The sequence below is a fragment of the Lepidochelys kempii genome, chromosome 2 (genome assembly GCF_965140285.1).
Source record: "Lepidochelys kempii isolate rLepKem1 chromosome 2, rLepKem1.hap1, whole genome shotgun sequence".
In the NCBI taxonomy this organism is placed as follows: Eukaryota; Metazoa; Chordata; order Testudines; family Cheloniidae; genus Lepidochelys; species Lepidochelys kempii.
This window is the reverse complement of record NC_136381.1, coordinates 88,027,933-88,041,788: the sequence shown is the minus strand read 5'-3', so window position 1 is coordinate 88,041,788 and position 13,856 is coordinate 88,027,933. Positions and strand designations below refer to the sequence as shown.

At 44.1% G+C, this 13,856-nt stretch overlaps 1 protein-coding gene across 9 annotated transcripts in view; it reads right to left on the bottom strand.

Moving 5' to 3' along the window:
* PTPRM (protein tyrosine phosphatase receptor type M) overlaps positions 1–13,856 on the bottom strand; it is an 835,052-nt gene that overhangs the window by 411,251 nt on the left and 409,945 nt on the right. The window lies entirely within an intron of this gene.

The window sequence follows — 13,856 nt, the reverse complement described above, 5'->3', positions numbered from 1 at the left end:
CCTGAATTCCTTTAGTGAGTGCAAAGACTCCTTTGCTCTAGAGTAGATCTTCCAAACAATACAATGTAGCAGCTGCTCTTAATAGGCACAATGTGCACCATTGTTACTACTGTCATGTCATGAAATAATGTAAGAATCATAAAAAAATTTAAAAATTGAAATTCCTATACACATTTTCCAAAACCAAAATTGTTTTTGTTCCAATTTGAAACAAAAACAAACTTAGAAATATCAAAATTTTCTGTGAAATGGAAATTCCAAGTTTTGATCAGCTTTACATACAGACACATACGCAGACATAGGCACACATTTTATAAAATGATAAAAGGTTTAGAAAACCTGACCTATGAGGCAGGGTTAAGAAAAGGACATATTTAATCTTTAGAAAAGAAGATTGGGGGTGTAGGATTGAAAACAGTCTTCTAATATATTAAGAGTTTTTATGAAAAGGACTGGGAACAATTGCTCTCCGTGCCCACTGAGGACAGGACAAGAAGTAATTGAACATCTTCAGCAACAGAGATTTAGGTTAAATATTAGGAAAATTTTCTAACTAAAAGGATAGTTAAGTACAGTGATGGGCTTCGAGGTTTTTAAGAACAGATTTTTACCAAACACTTTTGTGGCAGTGTATGCACATCCCGTCTCCTGTTGGGGGGATAATGGGTGTGCAGATACTGTGGTTAACGTCTACCCGACTGTCTTGGGCTTCACCACACTGAGGTCCAAGGGTCAGCGTCAAAGCGGCCCTTAGGTTTGGGGCTGTGAGGCCTAATGGCCGGAGTCAATACAGCAGCCCTTGAGTTCAGGACAGCGTGGCCTAGTGGCCAATAGCCGAGGGGCCACTGCCATGGGGGAGGTGGCAGCCTAGGTAGCTGGGCCTGGACCCACATGACTCCACTGGCCCCAACAATGGTGGAGTGGTCCGTCAGTGGGGAATCCCACTGAAACATGCTGACCTCACATAGGTGGAAGATACCACTCCCTCACCCTCCCTGGGTCACTTCCTACAATGCTTCCTGAAGCTGCAGTCCATGAGGCATCAGTGTCTATGGGCTACTTGGTATGGGTAATTCCCTGGGGATCCGCTGGCCACAGATCTCCAGTCCAGATCTCGGGGTCTCCGGCTGCCAGAGGCAAGGGCTGCGATGGCTCCTCAGCTGGAGCCTTCACCAAAGGTCCTCCCTCGCTGGCAGTCTGCCCAGACTGAGCCTGGTTGCTCCCTTTTATACTAGCATAGCATTTGGAGCATGCCCAGTACAGTCTGAGAGCCGGGATTTTCTCCGCCTATAGTGTGGGGTTAGCCCCTTCTGGCCCTGTCCAGGGTACGCACACCCCGCCAAAACTTGTCAGGGATAGTCTAGATATACTTGGTCCTGCCTCAGCACAGAGGATGTACTAAATCAGTGGTTCTCGAAGTGTGGGGTGCACTCCCCTAGAGGGGTGTAGGCATAGTTGCCAACTTTCACTCTGTAAATAGGCACCCTGACTTTCACAATAAGCCAAAAATCAAACGAATCCCATTTCAAAACAAGGCCAAAACAAGCCAATCCCTAAGAACCCCAACATTTTATGTGACTAGATCCCCCTGCCATGCAGTCTGGGACTGTGGTGGGCCCACTGTGCACCTCTGACTCTCTCCCCCCGTTGTCCCTGCTTACCCCTTGCCACTGCTTGCTGGGAGCTGATCAAAAAAAGAAAGCAACAAGTTACAATAAGCAAGAAGCTACAAGCCAAAAACTAGCCACAACCTACAAGCCAAAAACTAGCCAACAAGCAACTCACAAGCCAATTAAGCCAAAAACAAGCCCAATTTCTGCATTTTTTTCACGGGTTTGGCCTGTCTGCAGAGACATGTTCAGAACGGCACCCCCTGCTCCCACGGGGGGCGGGGAGGGAGTGCCACACTTCCAGCCCCGCTCCGCCCCCAGCCAAGCTTCGCCTCCAACCCCATTCAGTCCCCAGTCCTGCTCCACCTCCAGACACAACTCTGCCTCACTCCCTCTCCACCCCCAAGACCAGCTCTGTCGCCAGACGCAGCTCCCCTCCACCCCCTGCTCAGCTCTGTGCTCATTCCCTCTCTGCCCCCAAACCGGCTCCACCTCCAGCCCACTGTTGAGGGAGCCTTGGATATGCAGTAATGGGGACGGGGCACAGACAGATTCTGTTGCTGGTAAGGGGATGTGACTGGAAAAGTTTAAGAACCACTGGATTAGATGAACTCTCAAGGTCACTTCCAGCCCTAAATTTCTATGAGTTATCACTGTTTGAATACAAGGTGGGATTAGAGAGTAGCGATTTATTTGGCTCTGATTAAGTCCAGCCTGTGATGGGTTGAATCACAGAAACCCCCTTGGGAACTGCCAACTGATGTGCCAAGACTACTTCCGCTCTTGCTTTCCTGTCCTGTCCGCTTAGTACTTCAGTGCCCTGCCTGGTTTGAGCCAGACCTGCTAGCCCGCTGCAAACCCAGACCCAGGTCTGAACCACGTCCCCTAATAGCTGTAGGCTTAATTGAAAGCAACACAGGAAGTGTTCCTGTCCTTGACACTCAGATGCCCAACTCCCAATGGGGTCCAAACCCTAAATTAATCTGTTTTACCCTGTATAAAGCTTATACAGGGTAAATGCATAAATTGTTCACCCTCTATAACACTGATAGAGAGATATGCACAGCTGTTTACACCCCCTCCAAGTATTAATACATACTCTGGGTTAATTAATAAGTAAAAAGTGATTTTATTAAATACAGAAAGTAGGGTTTAATTGGTTCCAAGTAGTAACAGACAGAACAAAATGAATTACCAAGCAAAATAAAATAAAACACGCAAGTCTATGTCTAATCAAACTGTATACAGATAAAACCTCACCAGTTCCAGTAAGCTTTCTTTTACAGACTAATCTCCTTCTAGTCTGGATCCAGCAATCTCTCACACCCCTTGCAGTTACTGTCCTTTGTTCCAGTTTCTTTCCGGTATCTTTGGGGGGTGGAGAGGCTCTCTCTTTAGCCAGCTGAAAACAAAATGGAGGGGTCTCCCAGGGGTTTAAATAGACTTTCTCTTGTGGGTGGAGACCCCCTCCTCTCTCCTATGCAAAGTCCAGCTACAAATTGGAGTTTTGGAGTCACCTGGGCAAGTCAAATGACCACGCATGACTGAATTCCTTATCAGCCAACCCACATTCCTTGGAAAGCTCAGATGTGGATTGGCATCTCCAAGTTCATTGTTTGCTTAAGGGCTTCTTGACTGGGCACTTACTGAGAATAGTCTTTTCTCAGGAAGCTGACCAACTGCTTCACTAAAACCTACTTAGAATCAGACAAGTATACGGCCAATATTCATAATTTCAAATACAAAAATGATACATGAATACAAATAGGATTAATAGATTCAATAAATCATAACTTCTACAGAGATATGTTACATGGCATATGTAGCATAAAACATATTCCAGTTATGTCATATACATACATTCATAAGCATATTTCCATAAAGCCTTACAGGGGGCACCATCACACAACCCCTTTTGTGCTTACTGCTAATTCATTCATGCAAGTTAAAATTTACATTTCTGTCTCAAAAGTAGCTCTGGAAAGCAGAAGCATGCCTTTAGAAAGGGCTAGATTGCACCAAATGTTAGGTATTTTCTAAAACTCCCCCCCCCCACACACACACACACGTCTCCCACCCCTCAGCCCCAATAAGGACTGGTATTTCTACTGGCAATTTACTTAATATTAATAATAATATAGACTTTTCAAAAGATGATGCCCAGGCTACTTGTACTTTGTTTTTTGATTCACTGTCATCTATTTGCATCTTCATTTCTTCCCCATGTGAAACGTTGCCTCAGTCTAGAAATATACCTTAGCAGAGGGAAAAGAAAAAATGTCTTCCTTTTGTCACCCTCTCTCCTTTTTTTTGGCTCTCCTACTGCTTTACACGCATATATCTAACAACTCTGGTGCTAACTCTTGAAGTCTTCACTTTTGAAAGAGAATGGTTTAATACAAAAATAATCTCAAATAGAATGCATAAGAATCACATTTTTGTTTACTCTTTCAGTGCCAAAAAAAACCTAGTTACATACCAGCAATAACCTATGTTGTCCACAGATGTGACAAAGAAAATGTAAGCAGATGGGACACATCTGCTAATCATAAACATTCCTTCATTAGTGTCATCAGATTTACTTTTGCGGTGCGTTTACATTCAACGCATCAGCTAATGAGGACATTTAATTCATAGTGCATACAATCTAGCCAATGACCTTTTTAACTAAATGCTGGTGACAACAGAAGAAAAACAATTGGAACTTGGATATGGTTCCATATATTCATGATTTCCTTCATTTGACTTTAACCGGAGGTTATATTGGCTCAGTTACTCGTAATTTATCTTCACGTGATTGCATGCACAGCAAGTAAAGTCTTGTGCTTCAGGGTACATGATGATTTTCTAAAGGGGTCAGGATGAGTATATTTTCCTTCATGTAAATCATTGCACAATTGACTACATGAATTGCTTTTTGTCCCCCTTTCTTTGAAACATCGGATGATGGTCACTGCAAGTGTTTTGAAACAAACTTGAGGGACCAATGGTCTGATTTGGGAAGGAAATCCAATGTTCTTCAACAATGGCTAACTCCAAAACATTAGGGAGCTGTGTAAATATGGTCTCAACTTAACCCCACAATTACAGGTGCATGCATATTTAAGAAACTAAATGGGCATCATTTGCTTTCCGCCAATGCCCTGCATTTTCCTGAAAAAAGGCAATGTGTGTTATTCTGTTTCACAATCAATGCTATTACACAAGTGGCAGCCTATTACCATAAAGTCTTATAGAAAGCCGCTGAATAGTCAGTGAACAAAGATAGATATGAATTTACAAGCTGTGGAAATAATTTACTATCTATGATGTGAGAGTTGTATCAAGGAAACTTTTAGCACGGTGCAGGGGCAATTAGGTGTGCATCCCACATACCAGCTAACAAGAGTACTATATATATTTTCCCACACACTGCTGTAATAGGCATGCATGGTTTTATGTGGGGTTGCATGGCATTATGTGATGTGAATTTCTATCTCCATATGAGACATCCTAATAGAAATTTTAAAGAAAACATTTTTTTTACTGTGCGTGGAAGTAAGTGCTTTAAAATATCTCAAGATAGTTCTTCAGAACAGTTGATATAAGACTTCTGCAGTTCTAATAATGTTCGCATTATGAATGTTTTCAAATAACCCATAAAAAATTAAGTGCATGAATAATAACTACCCCAGTTATCAATTTACAATGGACTTCAATGAAGCTCTCTACACCTTACACCTACTGAGGATATGGATCTCAATTTCAAATGTTTGGGTCAGTTGTTTTTCTTCATTTTCTGTTTTCAGTACACAGTCATAATGCCAAAAACAATAATTTCTTATTTGTGATTTGGGTATTTGTCACCTGATGGCCACAGCCTATCTTTCAGACATAATGTAATTAATATGGAATGAAAAATATTGGCATCCTCTAGACCACCAGGTTTTTCCTCACCTTCATCACATCTAAAATATAAAACCCCGTATCAACAAGGTGTACTTTAAATGGAACTGGTGTTCCCCAGGAATTTTACTAGAGTACTCTAAAGCCTTGTTGAACTTTAACTGGAGACAATTAGCATAGTTGGTAGCAACTATTGAGCAAAGCCAAGGAGAACAAAGTGACTCAGAAGACGAACAAAAATAGTACACAGAGAACGAGACAAACATAATCCCTATTTCTAAAGAAGCAGCTCACTGCCTCTCCTCAGCCCCCCTCTCCACCCCCAAAAAAGAAAGAATCCAAGACAATTAAGAAGGACAAAATTATACTAATCTGGAACAGGAGCAGTGGAAAACACAACTCAGAGACCGAGTCACAAGGGGGGCACAGGATATGTCTACACAGCAATATACATCCAGGGTACAAAGTCAGGCTCAAGCCTAACATCCCTTCCGTCTACAGACAAATTTTTGCTAACCCAGGGCTCATACCCAGGATTCTACAGAGGTGGAGGGTCCAAGCCTGAGTCAAGCTAGGACCCAGGGTTCAAGCCCTATTACTTTGCAGTGCAGACAGAACTCTACTGGACTTATGCTCTGGGAGTTCACCAAACGTATTCCACAGTTCTACAGGCCAAACTTTCTTTGTCCTCTGGACAGTCAAGTTTTCCTACACTGCACCACAAACAAAGGGCTAGCGTGGCCACATTTTAGGAAGCCTGGGATATGGGTGGTTGGACTTGGCCCACGCTATGCAGTGTAGACTCTGGAGCCCCAGGTTAGGACTCAGGGTTCAACACTTCATAACCTGGGGTTACAAATGACTGTAGAAATGCAATCCCTAGGCTAACAAACCCAGGGCATGCTAACTCATGTTCTATTAGCACTGGGCTTACATTGCCATGTAGACATACCCTGAAGTGCCAAAACCACTGCTTGGCTGCTGCCTAATCCTGTAGGTGCCTAAAGTCCCTATGTCTAAGTTTCTGCCACTGAATTCCCCAAGGGGCCTACACTTTGGCAGCTGGGAATTCAAACAGCTACTTCAGTCTCAACACCACCCAGCAGCTTCACACCTAATTTATATCTACAGCTGGATATATATATATATATATATATATTTATATATACAGCTGGATTCCCAGATAAGACATTTCCCCAACCTTTCTCACCTGTGTGGTCAGATGTGGTAGGCATGCTCAGAGCCAGATGTGCTCAGAGCATGCTCAGAGGTGCTGCCTCCTGCTACACAGTTTTATCCCAGTGGGTAGGGCTGTCATGGGTTCAATTATCCCCTCTGCCTAATGTAGCGAATTGGGTCTTGTCCCCACCATGGGGAATTCCCTTAACCACAGAACTGTGGAATTTTCTGGATAGTCTCTCAATCTCTCTTGTTGGAACTGAACCACTGTGGATAAACAGCTATTGGGCCAAAAAGAGAATTAGAATGACTCTCCAGCCCTGTGGTTAGGGCACTCCAATGGGTTATGGGAGAGAGAGGTTCTGGACCCTGCTCCAATGGATATTTAATTATTTACACACACTGGAACAGCTTCAATAGACTAGACTGTGCAAGACCCACCCCAGAATACCCGATAGCCCACCGTTTAAGAAGCAAGTTCAAATACCCCCTCCACAACAGGCAGAGGACAGAATTGAAGCCAGGTTTCACACAACCTGTGCAAGTGCCCTGACCACTGGGTTAAAGGTTATAAGTAGCGGGACAGGGTCGGGCCAGATGGCTACAGGAGAGTGATAGAAGGCAGATATATTAGCCCCAGGTTAAGCACATCCCTTTTCCTTGGGTAAGGTAACAGGGGCAGTTCCAGAACAATCAGGAACTTGCTGGAACCATATAAGGCAGACACGCTAATTAGGACACATGGAGCCAATTAAGAAGCTGCTAGACTCAATTAAGACAGGCAGGCTAATCAGGGCACCTGATTTAAAAAGGACCTCACTTCAGTCAATGAGAGTCGTGTGAGGAGCTGGGAGCAAGAGGCGCAAGAAGCTGAGAATGAGTAGGCATACTGCTGGAGGACTGTGAAGTACAAGCATTACCAGACATCAGGAAGAAGGTCCTGTAGGGAGGATAAAGAAGGTGTTGGGAGGAGGCTATGGGGAAGTAGCCCAGGGCGTTGCAGCTGTCTCGCAGTTGTTACAAGAGACACTGCAGACAGTTGCAATCCACAGGGCCCTGGGCTGGAACCCAGAGTAGAGGGCGGGCCCAGGTTCCCCCGTTCCCCTCAACTCCCTATTTGAGACAAGAGGAGGTGACCTGGACTGTGGGTCCCACCAGAGGGGAAGGTCCCTGGCCTATCCCCCGACCCACTAGGTGGGTCAGCAGAGACTGTGGGGATTGTTCTCCTCCCTTTCCCCATGCTGGCCAGTGATGAGGTTAGCTGAGTGAATAGCAGGTTTGAGCCAGTAGCAAAAGTGGCCAAACTGAGGGCTGCCGTGAATCTCTGAGGTGAGCAAATCCACCAATAAGCGCAGGACCCACAAAGGCAGAGGAGGAACTTTGTCACAGTAGACACCCCTTCTTCCCTCTCCATTTTTCTTGAAAACAACTGACCTGGCTTAGGTGCACAACTCCAGGAGAGGGCTCATGGCTGTGAATCCAAGTGTGGATAGGCATCTCCTTCCAGTCCAGATTTAGGCACCTGACTCCTTTTTAGGTGCAGGGCTTAGGGCTCTCTTTGGCATTTCCTACTGAGTAACTTCAGCGGCTCCCTGCCTAGCATGCTAACTTTTGTAAATCCCATTTCTGGGGGCTTAACTCTCCCCATATATTGTAATTGGAGCCTGGGCACCTAATTCAGAGTTAGGAATTCCTCAGTCAGGTGCTGAGAACTGCAACTCATAATTTCCCCCTGTGAATCCTACCTCTGAACCCTCGCAATGAGTGAACGTTAAGACATTTTGGATAAGTAGGGAAAAGTATCAGGATGAAATCTCAACCCTATTAAAGTCAATGACAATACTGCTATCAACTTCAATAGGACCAAGATTTCACTGTAGATGTTTGTCTGAATCTTACCCTAGCCTACTGAGTCGGGGGGGGGGGGGGGAGAGGAAAAGGGGAAGTAGGTTATTTCATTAAATGTTTGGTACTGCCCAAGTCCAGTCAGGCCAGAAATTCTCCAAGAGCAGCCTTTCTTGTGGTACTGCAGTACTTTCAGTTCTGGCCAGAACCAAGCAGAAAAAAAGAATAATCTTTAATTAAATTAATAGCACATTTAAATCTCATACATACAAAACATTTGGGATAAAGGTGTGGATTGCTTCTTACTTAAGCAGATCACCTTGTCCATTCCTATACCATAAGGCAAAAGTGGAATCAGTTTTTATATACCGGCTTTCAAACTCGAAATATCTAAAAATGTTTGTCACAATCAGAAGTTAAATAGTGACAGCTGAGTAACAGACTTGGGACCTTCTATCTTGTGGTGGTAGAAAAACTGTACTATGATAAATATACTTAACTACTTAAGAATTTGTAACGTGAAAAATTCTATGACACAGCAAATGCCTATGTTACAGCCTCCCAGAACTGGAACTGCGTTTGGATCATGGTTATTGTATGTAGCAGCAGAGAGATCTGCAACTACGGAAGCTGGGAGGTAAGCACAAAAATCAAATCCAAACATTTCAGATATTCCTGTCAACTTTGTAAAGTTCATATACAAAAACACATTTGGAATTTACATGATTCCTGATCTATCAACAGCAAGGAACTGCAGTTTTCTGCTGAGGCTAAATGACATGCATCATTTTGAAAAGAGGACATTCGAAAATAAGAGGCAGAAGACCTACTGGTGTGTTTTCTTATCCTGGATATGAAGACAAATTCTTCTCCTGATTTAAATCAGAAGTGTCTTTACTGAACTCAGTATAGTTACTCTAGATTTACCCCAGTGCAACTAATAGTCCATGCTATTTTATTGAATGGAAATTATGATTATGACAAAGTAAAATAATAAAGAACTGAGCTCCAATCTTGCAAAGACTGCACATGCTCAACTTGATGCAGAGGTATGGGGTGAAATCCTGGCCCATCTGAAATAAATGGAAAAATTCCACCCATTGACTGGTTTCACTGACTCGAATAGGAAATTCACAGCATAAAGCTGAGCATGTGCACAAATTTCTATGAGGTCAGGGCCTTAAAGAAAATGGCAGTAATAAATTCACCATTGCAGTCTGAATGATGGTAAAAAAAGTCTTTCTACCGTATTTAAAGGAAAATATAAAAGTGTGAGCCACAGAATATGGGACAAACCTAAGGACTGATAAGCATTACAACAAAAGTGTACTGTTACAATGAAGGATATTTTCAGTCAGATAGCTAAATGAAATTAATTCTTCTGTCAGATAATGTACAGCCAGCATCAACTATGATAATAGTAATCCATTGTAGAGCTCTATGGGAACTTTTTTGTCAAACTATATTCTCTCTAAAAAGGATACGTTTTTGTCTGTTTTGCCCAATTGTCACAGAATTCCATTTTTGGCATTAGAATCTGTCATTTTGCTACAGCCAGGTGCCCAATATTTTGTTTTTTCTGCCTTGCCAGACCTGGCTATTGCTTCCTCTTCCTGTGCTGCTTTCACTGAGGCAAAGCCGTGAGCAACAGCTCTCTTAGTTCATCAAGACCATCCCAGCCCACACAACATGTGTGTCCTAGAGGGAGAACATGGCAGTCAGGGGCCAAGCCAATGAGTCATGGGCACCAGTCAGTGCTCTGTCTGGCACAGATTGCGAAGTACATAGAGCTGGATTGAGGCAAACTGGGGCCTAAGCACACCAAAGAACAATGTCCTACTGGCTTCACTCCATGGCCCCGAGCTCACTATAGCCCCAAGAAGACTGGTGTAGTAGCATTAGGCCCCTTTTTCAACCCCAAGAGTGCCCCCTAGTCCTCAGAAGAGTGGCTGGGGAGGAAGGCCCTGTGTACTCATCCCAACGGCTGGGGTTTATCTGCTTGTTTGTGGGAGCTGGACCTGCTACACTTTCCTCCTGCTACATGTATAGTCCTCTGTTTGGATATGCGTTAGGGTGACCACCTGCTAACGTTTTCACACCTTCATTATATTTTATAAATTTAAAGGTGCAGGTTTCATTAGTCCTTGCCATTGGAGGGAGGGTTCTGCGTACTAGTTGGGTGAGTACAGTATGCAGAAACCTCCCTCCAATGGCAAGGACTAATGAAACCTGCACATTTAAATTTTAAAATGTAGTCACCAGGTGGCCACCTTACTATGTGTGTGCACACACGTGCTAGACGTCCCCCCAAAGCAGCGGCATTTTGGACTTAAACCTCCATACTGTTCAATGGGGATGTTCACAGCTCTCAGGGATATTGTTGCAGTCTCTCTGCAGACTGAGGCAGACATCACTGAATCATAGAATATCAGAGTTGGAAGGGACCTCAGGAGGTCATCTAGTCCAACCCCCTGCCCAGAGCAGGACCAATCCCCAACTAAATCATCCCAGCCAGAGCTTTGTCAAGCCTGACCTTAAAAACTTCCAAGGAAGTAGATTCCACCACCTCCCTAGGTAACTCATTCCAGCATTTCACCACCCTCCTAGTGAAAAAGATTTTCCTAATATCCAACCTAAATCTCCCGCACTGCAACTTGAGGCCATTACTCCTTGTTCTGTCATCTGCTATCACTGAGAATAGTCTAGATCCATCCTCTTTGGATCCACCTCTCAGGTAGATGAAAGCAGGTATCAAATCCCCCCTCATTCTTCTCTTCTGTAGACTAAACAATTCCAGTTCCCTCAGCCTCTCCTCATAAGTCATGTGTTCCAGTCCCCTAATCATTTTTGTTGCCCTTCGCTGGACTCTCTCCAATTTATCCATATCCTTCTTGTAGTGTGGGGCCCAAAACTGAACACAGTACTCCAAATGAGGCCTCACCAATGTTGAATAGAGGGGAACGATCACGTCCCTCGATCTGCTGGCAATGCCCATACTTATACAGCCCAAAATGCCATTGGCCTTCTTGGCAACAAGGGCACACTGTTGACTCATATCCAGCTTCTCGTCCACTGTAACCCCTAGGTCCTTCTCTGCAGGACTGCTGCCTAGCCATTCGGTCCCTAGTCTCTAGCGGTGCATGGGAGTCTTCCGTCCTAAGTGCAGGACTCTGCACTTGTCCTTGTTGAACCTCATCAGATTTCTTTTGGCCAATCCTCCAATTTGTCTAGGTCCCTCTGTATCCTATCCCTACCCTCCAGCGTATCTATCACTCCTCCCAGTTGAGTGTCATCCGCAAACTTGCTGAGGGTGCAATCCACACCATCCTCCAGATCATTAATGAAGATATTGAACAAAACCGGCCCCAGGACCGACCCCTGGGGCACTCCACTTGATACCGGCTGCCAACTAGACATGGGGCCATTGATCACTACCCGTTGAGCCCGACAATCTAGCCAACTTTCTACCCACTTTGTAGTGCATCCATCCAGCCCATACTTCTTGCTGACAAGAATACTGTGGGAGACCATGTCAAAAGCTTTGCTCAAGTCAAGGAACAACAGGTCCACTGCTTTCCCCTCATCCACAGAACCAGTTATCTCATCATAGAAGGCAATTAGATTAGTCAGGCAAGACTTTCCCGTGGTGAATCCATGCTGACTGTTCCTGATCACTTTCCTCTACTCTAAGTGCTTCAGAATTGATTCTTTGAGGACCTGCTCCATGATTTTTCCGGGGACTGAGGTGAGACTGACTGGCCTGTAGTTCCCAGGATCCTCCTTCTTCCCTTTTTTAAAGATTGGCACTACATTAGCCTTTTTCCAGTCTTCCGGCACTTTTCAAAGATAATGGCCAATGGCTCTGCAATCACATCCGCCACCTCCTTTAGCACTCTTGGATGCAACCATCCGGCCCCATGGACTTGTGCATATCCAGCTTTTCTAAATAGTCCCGAACCACTTCTTTCTTCACAGAGGGATGGCCACCTCCTCCCCATGCTGTGCTACCCAGTGCAGTAGTCTGGGAGCTGACCTTGTTTGTGAAAACAGAGGCAAAAAAAGCATTGAGTATATTATCTTTTTCCACATCTTCTGTCACTAGGTTGCCTCCCTCATTCAGTAAGGTGCCCACACTTTCCTTGGCTTTCTTCTTGTTGCCAACATACCTGAAGAAACCCTTCTTGTTACTCTTAACATCTCTCGTTAGCTGCAACTCCAGGTGTCCTTTAGCCTTCCTGATTTCACTCCTACATGCCCGAGCAATATTTTTATACTCATCCCTGGTCATTTGTCCAATCTTCCACTTCTTGTAAGCCTCTTTTTTTGTGTTTAAGATCAGCAAGGATTTCACTGAAAAGCCAAGCTGGTCGCCTGCCATATTTACTATTCTTTCTACACATCGGGATGGTTTGTTCCTGTAACCTCAATAAGGATTCTTTAAAATACAGCCAGCTCTCCTGGATTCCTTTCCCCTTCATGTTATTCTCCCAGGGGATGCTGCCCCTCAGTTCCCGGAGGGAATCAAAGTCTGCTTTTCTGAAGTCCATGGTCCGAATTCTGCTGCTTTCCTTTATTCCTTGTGTCAGGATCCTGAACTCGACCATCTCACGGTTGACTATCTCACTGCATCAGTTATAGTCTGGTAATCCTTTCAAACTTCTCCCCATAACAAGAAGGGTTAGATTTCTTTTTTTGTGTCATGAATGCTGAGATTCTGATGTAATCACATAGCTCTTGGGGCTTGGGCTCAAACCCTAGAAGCATGAGTATTGTTCACTCCGATAGAAATACAAAACCAATTAAGGTTTCAGAGTAGCAGCCCTGTTAGTCTGTATCCGCAAAAAGAAAAAGGAGTACTCGTGGCACTTTAGGGACTAACAAATTTATTTGAGCATAAGCTTTCGTGAGCTCACAAAAGGTTATGCTCAAATAAATTTGTTAGTCTCTAAGGTGCCACGAGTACTCCTTTTCTTAAAACGAATTAACTGATTTCTCTGGGTGTCAGCCATGGTTAGCCATTTACTCACAGGTAAAACCTTCTCTTCCATTGAGATTGTTTTACCTTTTTTACCACACTCCACACATTTTAATTTTTTCTGAAATCCCCACACACTTGGTGCATTTCATAAATTAAAGATACACAACATAAAAGGTTTGAAATTGTTTGGTGACAGAACCTCCCTAAAACCGAAGTTCATCTCTCTCCCCGCCATCGACTATAACTTTAATTTTCCCTACCCCATCCTGCAATTTTATCTGATTATCTCAGACACTGTCTTTTCCCTCTAGCACTCAAGGTCTCAGAGTGTCACTGTTGCCATTATGACCTGAGGTAAC